Raw genomic sequence first — 10,199 nt, 5'->3', positions numbered from 1 at the left:
CACACCCACAAACCACCCCCGGCGCCATCCATGTAATCTCATCAACGGCCAACATCCAGAGACTATAAAACAAAGCTCCTGGAAGAGAGCGATACAGAATCTCACACAGCAGAGCCTGGAAAGCTACCTGTGGTGTATTCGATATGCCAAAAGCAGTAACAAGAAGTCTCACAATGGAGACGTTACTGGTGCCCGCTTGAGCAAATCAATGAGTAATGGGATAACAGTGATACAGTGAAAGTTTACTCATGGAACTTTAGTCTGTTAAATACCCAGGACTTTTGCTTCCTTTGTGTTACTCACTCTACTGTGGTCCATACTGGACTTTCTACAATAGAGTTCACTGGATAGCAACTGACAAGAGCCCTAGAAGATGCTAGACCTGTCCAGTGGCTAGATACTATTTTTCTCTGTGAGCTGTGTGCTGTCATTGTTTAAACATGCCCAAGGTCTGGGGAGGAGGTATAAAAGGCTGCAGGACATGCTTTGCATGCAGGAGACCTGAGTTTGATCCCTAGTACCTTAGAGTCCCCATTCATCACTAGATATATCCCCTTCCCCCACCAGGAACTAATACTCATGGCCAGTGATCTTTTTTTTTTTTCTTTTTTTTTTATTGAATCACCAAGTGGAGGGTTACAAAGTTCTCAGGATTATGTCAGTTATACAATATTCAAACACCCCTCCCTTCACCAGTGCCCATCTTCCACCCCCAACCCCCCCAGTATATCTGCCGCCCCCTCCCACCTCCCTAGTCCCCACCCTTGTACGTGATAAGTTTCACTTCATTTGCGCTTATCTCGATTACATTCCATGTTTCAACACACAACTCACTACCGTTGCTGGGGTTTCCCCCCAAAAAGAAAAAGACAGTCCTATTGCCAATGAGGCATTTGATAATTCTCCATTACTAAGCATATAGAGATATTAAGTCCTGCTGTTTGTTACATAACTTTTCTTTTTCCCCCTTGCCCCGCGCCACCAAGTTCACGCCTGTTTAGTAATCGCCACGCTGTCTGACAAAGGGAAAAAACCGAAGAGGATGGTTATTTCCCGTCATCAGCCGGCGTGGGGCTCTGGCTTAGTTGATAGTCTAGTAGAGTGTCTGCAAGCCGTTTCTGGAACCAAAGCTCTTGCGCTGATATCGGCTCCGGTTCGAGATACCACCAACGTCCCGCTGGTCCATGTACCTAATTTTTCCCCTTATTTCCCATTCCCACGCCACCAGGTCTGTTTGCTTAATGGACATCACACTATGTTTGACACCACGCCACGTTTCTTCCCGAGAAAGAAGGATATTTCTTCTCAGCCGGCGTGGGGATATAGCTTAGTTCAGTCTAGAGAGATGGTTACCATTTTGATTGCCTTCAATATTTCAACAAAATACTTACTATTCTTGTTAGGATCACCCACAAAAGTCCGACCCATTAAGAAGGAACCATTACATACTGCTGATACTAAGATGACATTAGGCCTCGCGGTTCTGGGTTTCTGTCTAAAGTCCAGGGAAAAAGTTGAAGGAGAGAGAGAGAGATTTCCGCACGGGGGACCTGGCGGAAACTCTCAAGTCACATACTGCAGGTTGCTGGTGGGCTGCCGGTGTCCCAAGCAGCTCCATCCTCTTCGTCAGTCATTCTGGGGGTGCGGGCGCGGAGAAATGGGAAAGCCCACGTGGCTGCACTCTCTTTAAGTGTCCGATGTGGGCGGAGACCGGTACTTCCCCGCCCTCGATCCCCCGCCAGCCGCGCCGCGCACTTGGGTGCGTCTCTCCATTTTGTGCTCAGAAGTGGAGTAGATGCTGTGCTGTATGGCCAGTGATCTTTGAAGCCCCTCAACACCACATCCCTGCTCCCTTTGCCCAATGCTTCTATCCCTTACGCTCAAAGGTCTCCTGAGCTCGTTGGGTTTATCTTGTCTCCGACATCCCTGCCTCCTCTACACCACATCAGATACTGCTTGTTACTCATACAGTCTCCTGACTCCTGTAGCACAGCCTTGGGGGCAATGCAGCTCAGCACTCGGGCACTTGTCTTGCTTGTATAAGGCCGCAGACCCAATGCCTGTAGCCCTGTAGCACTGTCAGTCCCATTGTCCATCGATTTTCTCTAGCGGGCACCAGTAACTTCTCCATTGTGAGACTTGTTGTTACCGTTTTTTGGCATATCAAATACGCCACGGAGAACTTGCCAGACCCAATGCCTAGTACAGAAAAAATGGGAGGAGGAGTTCTGAGAAAATATTTCCCTTCTCTCCTCTTCGTCCCTTCCCTCTTCTCTCCTTAGGTATCCCTGGTCACTTGGTCTCTCCTACCGGATGTGCTTTCAGGACTTTCATTGTCCTCTGGGTTCTGATGGGCCCCAAAGACATCAGTAGACCCCAGCGCTTCTCTGGGAAATCGTGCCAAGTCATGCAGAAATCTCAATCTCTCTCTCTCTCTCTCATCCACACAAGCCTGTGTTTTTATTATTATTATTATTGTTGTTGTTGTTGTTGTTGAGCTGGAGCGATAGCACAGCAGTAGGGCAGTCACCTTTCACGCGGCCGACCCGTGTTCGATTCCTCCATCCCTCTCGGAGAGCCCGGCAAGCTACCGAGAGTATCGCACCCGTACGGCAGAGCCTGGCAAGCTACTCGTGCGTATTGGATATGCCAAAAACAGTAACAATAAGTCTCTCAATGAGAGACATTACTGTTGCCCGCTTGACCAAATCCATGAGCAACGGGATGACAGTGACAGTGATTATTATTGTTTCCGTTTCTTGGACTGAACCATTTTTCACTGGTAGGACAGGCACAGGGTTTCACTTAAGGCAAAAAACCACCCAGGGCACACACTCCCTCCTGGAGGCTGAGGGGGTCTCGGGGCTGGCTGGCCCTCCGTGGTGGCGGGGCTGGAAGCTGTGTCCTCTCAGCCCCCAGAGTCAGGGGTGAAAAGCCTTCCCCGGGGGGTTGGAATAGATGGCCAAGTTGTGTTCATGCTTGGATGAGCGCCTGACCCAGGCTGGGCTGGAGCTGTTCTAAAAAGCCCTGTCACTCCACCCCCCACCACCATTAAATAACACTGTCCTGCCTCCGAAAATAAAATTTCATCTATATTTATAGAACACCCCTTACTCCCCAGCCCTCCCCTCCCGCAGAGAGTCTCTTGTCCGCACGCCTGGCTGTCTTCCCCGGGGCCCCTCAAGGGGATGGGCTCCAGCTTCCCTCCCCACCCCGAGCAGAGCTCCCGGTGGCCGAAGACCACTGGAACCTAGTTACAGCCATGCTCGAGGCCCCTCTCCACACGTTCGGACAAGCCTCACACATGAAGGTACTGGCAGAGGAACCCAGGTGTGTGTAATCCCATCAACGGACAGAAACTGGCAAGCTTCTGAGAGTTTCCTGCCCACATGGGACAGCCTTGCAAGCTTCCCATGGTGTATTCATATGCTTAAGCCAGTAACAAGCTGGATCTCATTCCCCTGACCCTGAAAGAGCCTCCAGTGCAACATCCTTGGAAAGGCTGAGCAGAGAGAGGCTTCTAAAATCTCAGGGATAGGACGAATGGAGAGGTTGCTGAGACGGCTTGAGAAATTCGACTATCAACGGGATGATGATGATTGTTTATTTTTAGTTTTGGAGATGCTCAAGGGTCCCCCCTGGCTCTGCACTCAGGAATAAACCCTGGCAGTGCCTGAGGGACCATACACTATCCTGAGGCTCGAACCCAGGTCCACCATGTGCAAGGCAAGTGCCTGACCTGCTGCACTACAGCTCCGGCCCCTATCCTGCGTTTCTTGACCTCACACAGCACAATATATCTCGGCTTCGATCAACAGAATTCAACTTCTTACTCAAACACGAAAACGTGAAACGTAAACATTCTTCCTGACTCCTTTCCTCTGATTTCCTGAGACTACTCAATCACCACCGTCCATTAGCTCTCCTCCCCCTGACCCCAGGCCCTTGAATCCATTTCCTTCTCTCCCACCCTGACCTCACTCCTTCAGCTCAGTATTTTTCTTCCTTTCTTTTCCTTTCTTTCTGTTTCAGTCCAAGGTGATGCCACCTGGTCTTTTTGGCTGCCTACTATTCCTAACTCTGGTCTCAGCCACTCGTCACACTGACGCCACACCTAACTGTAGCCTTCTCATGAAATTCCTCAGATGATCCCCTCCAGCCTGAGCCACAAAGTCCCAAACTTCAAGAATCGTGGACCTGGTAGGAAAGGCCCTACCGTCTGATGAGCAATTCTCTCCCCATTCTCACAGCTGGACATCACCATCCCCGCAAATCCCTCGACGCTTTAGACACGGTAATTCCACCTTTTGTTTCTCAGAAATAGCTCTTCCTTTCCCTCTCATTGGTATATACTCCCTGTACAAAAAAATTAAATTCATGCAAAAGGACACGTGCGTACCATTCTTCACTGGAGCACTTACCACAACAGCGAAGATACGGGATTGACCCAGGTCTCCGAGGACAAGTGAGAGGATATTGATGCTGTGGTAAATATACGTAGTGGAGACTACCCAGTGGCAAGGAATGATGAATTCATGCAATGTGCTTCAGCCTGGATGGAACATTTACTCCACGGCAAAGTAAGTTAGAAGCCAGACAAATGCCAGGTGATCTCACTTATCTGTGGTGTCTGGAATAACAGGACAAGGGAATGCCAGGCACCACGGGTGGGGGAGGGGGTGTGGGGATACCCAGATTCCAACAGTCCCTAGATTACACAACTGACAGAGATGGAAGGAAAGAAACTGGGAATGGGGAAAGAAGAAGAGGCAGACAGGAAGTACCGAGGCAGGGGCCTAGGATATCCGCACTGGCGATGCAGAGGGATGGCATATTCATATATCAAACTGCAAAGCCAACAACTCTGGAAGCCGGAGGTGCCAACGAAAACCACCAAAGGGAAACACGCGCCTGCCCAGGAGGGAACCTGGGGATGCTGGCAGAGGACAGCTGATCGGGGTTGGAACATTGCATGCCTGAAACTCAGCTATGAACCGTTTACAATAGCCAGAATCTGGAAAAAACCCGAGTGCCCAAGAACAGATGACTGGTTAAAGAAACTTTGGTACATCTCCATAATGGAATACTATACAGCTATTAGAAAAGATGAAGTCAGATGCGTGCCAAAAGTAGACTATAGATTGGACATGAAGGCCACTCAATGCCTCTATTGCAAACTACTACACCCAACAGGAGAGAGAACAAAAGGGAATGCCCTGCCACAGAGGTGGGGTAGGGGGGGTGGGGGGTTGGGGGGTGGGAGGGATACTAGGAACATTGGTGGAGGAGAATAGGCTCTGGTGGAGGGATGTAATCAATCACTGTATGACTGAAATGCAAACATGAAAGTTCATAAGTTTGTAACTGTACCTCCCGGTGATTCACTAATAAAAATTTTAAAATAAAAAAAAAAAAGAAAAGATGAAGTCATGACCTTTGCATATAGGTGGATCAACATGGAAAGTCTCATGTGAAGTGAAATGAGTCAGAAAGAGGGATAGACATAGAAAGATTGCACTCATTTGTAGAATATAAAGTAACAGAATGGGAGTCTAACACCCAGGAACAGCAGAGGTAAGTACCAGGAGGATTTACTCCACGGCTTAGAAGCCGGCCTTGCATGCTGAGGGCGAAGGCAGCTCAGATAAGAGAAGGGACCACCAAGCAAAGGGTGCTAGGAGGACCCATTCAGGATGGGAGATGCAGGCTGAAAGTAGACTATAGACCAAACATGATGGCCACTTAATACCTCTACTGCAAACCACAACACCCAAAAGGAGAGAGAGCGCAAAAGGGAATGCCCTGCCACAGAGGCGGGATGGGGAGGGGGGGACAGGGTGGGGGTGGTGGGAGGGATGCTGGGACCACTGGTGGTGGAAAATGGGCACTGGTGGAGGGATGGGCACTCGACCACTGTGTAACTGAAATGCAAGCACAAAAGTTTGTAAGTCTGTAACTGTACCGCACGGTGATTCACTAATAGAAAATTTTTAAAAATTTATAACCTAGTAAAAAAATCTAAAATTCAGAAGTACAATAAACCAAAAATTTGCTAAAAGAAGAATGTGGTAAATAAAACAAAAATTATTTAAATATAAACCAGAAAAAAATTTTAAAAAAGAAACTCGGCTGTGAATAACTGTGCAAATCACCAGTGCTTTGAAAAAACAATTTCAAGAGAGAGAGAGAGAGAGAGAGAGAGAGAGAGAGAGAGAGAGAGAGAGAGAGAGAGAGAGCGCTCTGCCTTTCATCTGTGCCTTTCCACATACTGTGGCTTTTGTCCCTTGCCCTCTGTGCTGACCTCCGCATATGGCCAAATCTTGCAAAACCCCGAACAAGAGTCACCGCTTCTTGGATGTCTTCCCAGAGAATTCCCCCAGCCTCCGGGCTGAAGCCTCCTCACGTGTTCCCCTGCTGCCCGGAGCCCCACCCAGCCACCGGCCCTCTCCACGCCCCCCCATCTGCTGTCCTGTAACGGTTTTCATTTTACTCGGTCTTGCAGACAAACGGCCTGGAAGGGGAGACAGCCCCCATCTTTCAAATTGTTCCTGCACACTCATCTCCAGCCTGTCCAAGGCCAGGCTCCCCTTTTCTTCCACCCCAGGCAGATGTTGGGGGTGGTTTTTCCAGATTCTGGCTATTGTAAACGTTCCATAGCTGAGTTTCAGGCATGCAATGTTCCAACCCCATCAGCTCTCCAAGCTTTGCCAAGAGAGAAGCAACGCCCTGGGGCTTATGGATTGCTAAAATGCAGATCACAAGGGATTAAAAAGAAGAGCAAGGGGGAGACAGGGCATGGGAGGGAAGGCTCTTGCCTTGCATTAAAAATAAGAGCAAGGGGCTGGAGCCATAGCACAGCGGGGAGGGCGTTTGCCTTGCACGTGGCCAACCCGGGTTCGATCCCCAGCATCCCATATGGTCCCTCGAGCACCGCCAGAGGTAATTCCTGAGTGCAGAGCCAGGAGTAACCCCTGAGCATCGCTGGGTGTGACCCAAAAAGAAAAAAGAAAAAAAAAAAAGCAAAGGGGAGAGACCAGGAGGGAAGGCGTTTGCCTTGCACTTGCTGACTCCCATTCACCCCCGGGTCATCATGGGGTCACCAGGTGCAGCCCTGAAAGCCCCCAAGCACTGCTAGGTGTGGCCAAAGTAATCTGCACCGCCCTGGTCCAGCCAAATCACATTTTCAGGCTTCTGAGCACTGCTTGGGAACCCCATTCACTCCCCTCCCCCATCCCTTCCCTCCATGGGAAAGAAAAACATAAAAGCCAAAGAGTAACTGAAGTGCGCAACTATGAATAGCTTTGTAAATCAGCCCAGCTAAGGGAGAGGGAAAAAAAATTTAAAAGGATGGTGAGAAAGGAATTGTTATGTATTGTTTGGGGGGGCATCCACACCCCCGCCCCCGCTGACCCCTGGCTCTGCATTCAGGGATTACTCCTGGTGGGTTCCGGACCTATATTGGATGCGGGGGGGGGGTTCTAACCCAGGTCAGCCGGGTGCAAGGCCAGCGTCCTACCTGATGTATTATGGCTCCGGTACCTCCAGAAGTGGTTCCTCACCCAGAGAGGTGCCAAGGATCATTAAGAACACAGCTGCGAGAGGTGGTGCCTGGGGGACGCAGGGGACAGGGGCGACGTCGGTCCTAGCCACTGGCCTTGGCACCAAGACATGGCGCAGAAACTGTCCTGAATCGTCACGGAACGGCCACAGCCAAGCCCAGGCGACAATCCACGACACGGGCTCACGCCTCGCGGTCAGTCTGGACCCCACCCCTGAGAACCAGCGGAAGCCACAGCTCCGGAGGGTGGCCCGGGGTCCAAGGCCGCCTTTCCCGAGCCTCGGATCCGAACCGGCCACCACGCTGGAGGGGGCAGTAGCCGAGAAAGGCCAGAAGAGCTCCCGGGACAGGTGCTGGGGAGGGGACAAGGGTGCAAGGCCGCGACCCCCACCGCACTGCCCAGGGGGGCTCAGAGGTGACCTGAGCGCCGGCCCCGCGTGCACAGACGCTTCGGCTCAAACGGACCTCGCATCTCGCTGGCCAGCAGCCAGTGGGGCTTAGGAGCGGCCCCCGTCGCTCAAAAAAAAAAAAAAAAAACTGGGGTACAAACATGGGGACGAGATAATTAAGAGGGCCGGGAAGGCCGCACTTACCGCGAGCCCCGGGCCGCAGGGACGCAGAGACGCAGCGGGACACGTGCACGCAGGGACGTGGGGAGGTGGGGACGCAGCGGGGCGGGGGCAGGGGCGGGAGCGGGGGCGGCTGTGGGTTGAACTGGGGTCGCACCGGCCTCTCACCGGCTCTCTCGAGGTGCCGAGGCCAGGCCCCGCCGTGCACAGGCCAGCTCCGGGGTTCCCTGTGGGCTGTGCGCTCTGAGCTGGCGCGCGGGCTGGAGTCCGCAGGCATGGGCAGGCTGGTTGGTGACCAAGGCGTTGGTCACCCGGGGCCTGTCCACCTGCCCCCTCTCCACCTCCCACCCCCCTCCACAGCTGCCTGCATGGTTCCTCTGCATCCCGCTGGGCCAAGGGTCCAAGATAAAGCAGGTGCCTTCTGGCCTAGCCCCTCAAACTAGAGAAACACGACCCCCACTCTGGGGTCCCCTGAAAAATCTTCAAGAGTTTGTTCTAAGTGTCAGAGAAGTAGTTCTGGGACGGGAGCGCTTGCCTTGCGCACGGCTGACCCGGGTTCGGCCCGCCAGCGCCGAAGAGGATGCCTGCAGTTCGGCTAGGACTGAGCCCTGAGCACAGAGCCAGGAGTAAGCCTAGGCATACTGCCAGGAATGGCCCAATCCCTCCTCCACGCGTCCAACTTTGGGTTAAAATCCCTTTATGATTTTTAATTACAGCATCCCTCGTTTATGTACCTGAATACCTGGTGTCGCAAAGACTTTTCTCTCGGGTTTTTTTTTTTTTTTTTTTGGAGGTGGGGTGGGAGGCTACACCCAGCGGTGCCCAGGGCTGGCTCCTGGGTCTGCACTCAGGGATCTCTCCTGGAGGGACTCCTCGGAGGACCACACGGGGATCTAACCTGGGTCGGCCCTGTGCAAGGCAAGCAAACGCCAACCCCCGTGTACTATCTCACTCTGGCCCCGACTCAAAGACTTTTCTCTTGGCTAAAAGGCCTTGGAGGCGGAAGGTTGAAGCAGCCCCGCCCGTACTGAGCACCTGGCCGAGTTGGAGGAGCTCTTAAAGCCTTAGGAGGGATCGGGGTACAGCAGGGAAGGAACTGAGCTAAGATGCTTGTGTGTGTGTGTGTGTGTGTGTGTGTGTGTGTGTGTGTGTGTGTGTGTGTGTGTGTGTGTGTGTGTGCGCGCGCGCGCGCGTGTGTGTGTGTGTGTGTGCGCATGTGTGTGCATGTGTGTGTGTGTGTTTTCTTTTTGGGTCACACCGAGCGATGCACAGGGGTTACTCCTGGCTCATGCACTCAGGAATTACTCCTGGTGGTGCTGGGGGTGGGGGGGGTGGACCCTATGGGATGCTGGGAATCAATCCCGGGTTGGCCACGTGCAAGTCGCATCCTACCCTCTGTGCTATCACTCCAACCCCAGCATTTGATTTTTAATTAAAAAAAAAAATTTCTTTTTGCCTTCCCAGTGATGCGGGAAGGGGTCGGGGAGGACCTCAGAGCTCCACTTGGCAGTGCCAGGTTCAAACCCGAGGCCTTGTGTAAGCTTGGCGCCCACCCCAGTATCCTCAGTGCTATGGGTCAGATGGCAGCTGAGATCCTTTTGATCTTGTCTGGCATCGCAGTGGGATGCACGGGCACCCAAAAGCTGGGGACAGTTGTTAAGGAGCCTGAACTGAGGGTCAGAGTCAAAGCTTCCTGGGCTCTCTGGGCTGCCCGCAGCTGTTGGGAGCTACCCTATGAGTCAGCGCTGAATAGTGGTGTGCAAGCATTTGTTGTTGTTCCTCAGCAGGCTACAAAGTAGGGATTATGACTAAAGAGGCCCCTTGGGGCTTGGATTTCGTGCCCAGCAGCCTCCTGGCTCTGATTGCTAGCTTCGGGGACTCCTTGCACTAAATTGCAGTTAGAGGAGAAAGTAGGAAAACCGGAACTGAAAATATCATGGAGTCTAGAAAATACCCTAGGAGTCATTCGCTTGAGAAATTTTTCATTTTCATGATTAAATCTCCACACCTTTAACAGGAAACCATAAGTACTAAAGAGCTCAATCTCTCGCTCTCTCTCTGCAAGAGGAAGT

This window comes from Sorex araneus, chromosome 2 (assembly GCF_027595985.1).
Source record: "Sorex araneus isolate mSorAra2 chromosome 2, mSorAra2.pri, whole genome shotgun sequence".
NCBI lineage: Eukaryota > Metazoa > Chordata > Mammalia > Eulipotyphla > Soricidae > Sorex > Sorex araneus.
This window is presented reverse-complemented; position numbering follows the sequence as displayed.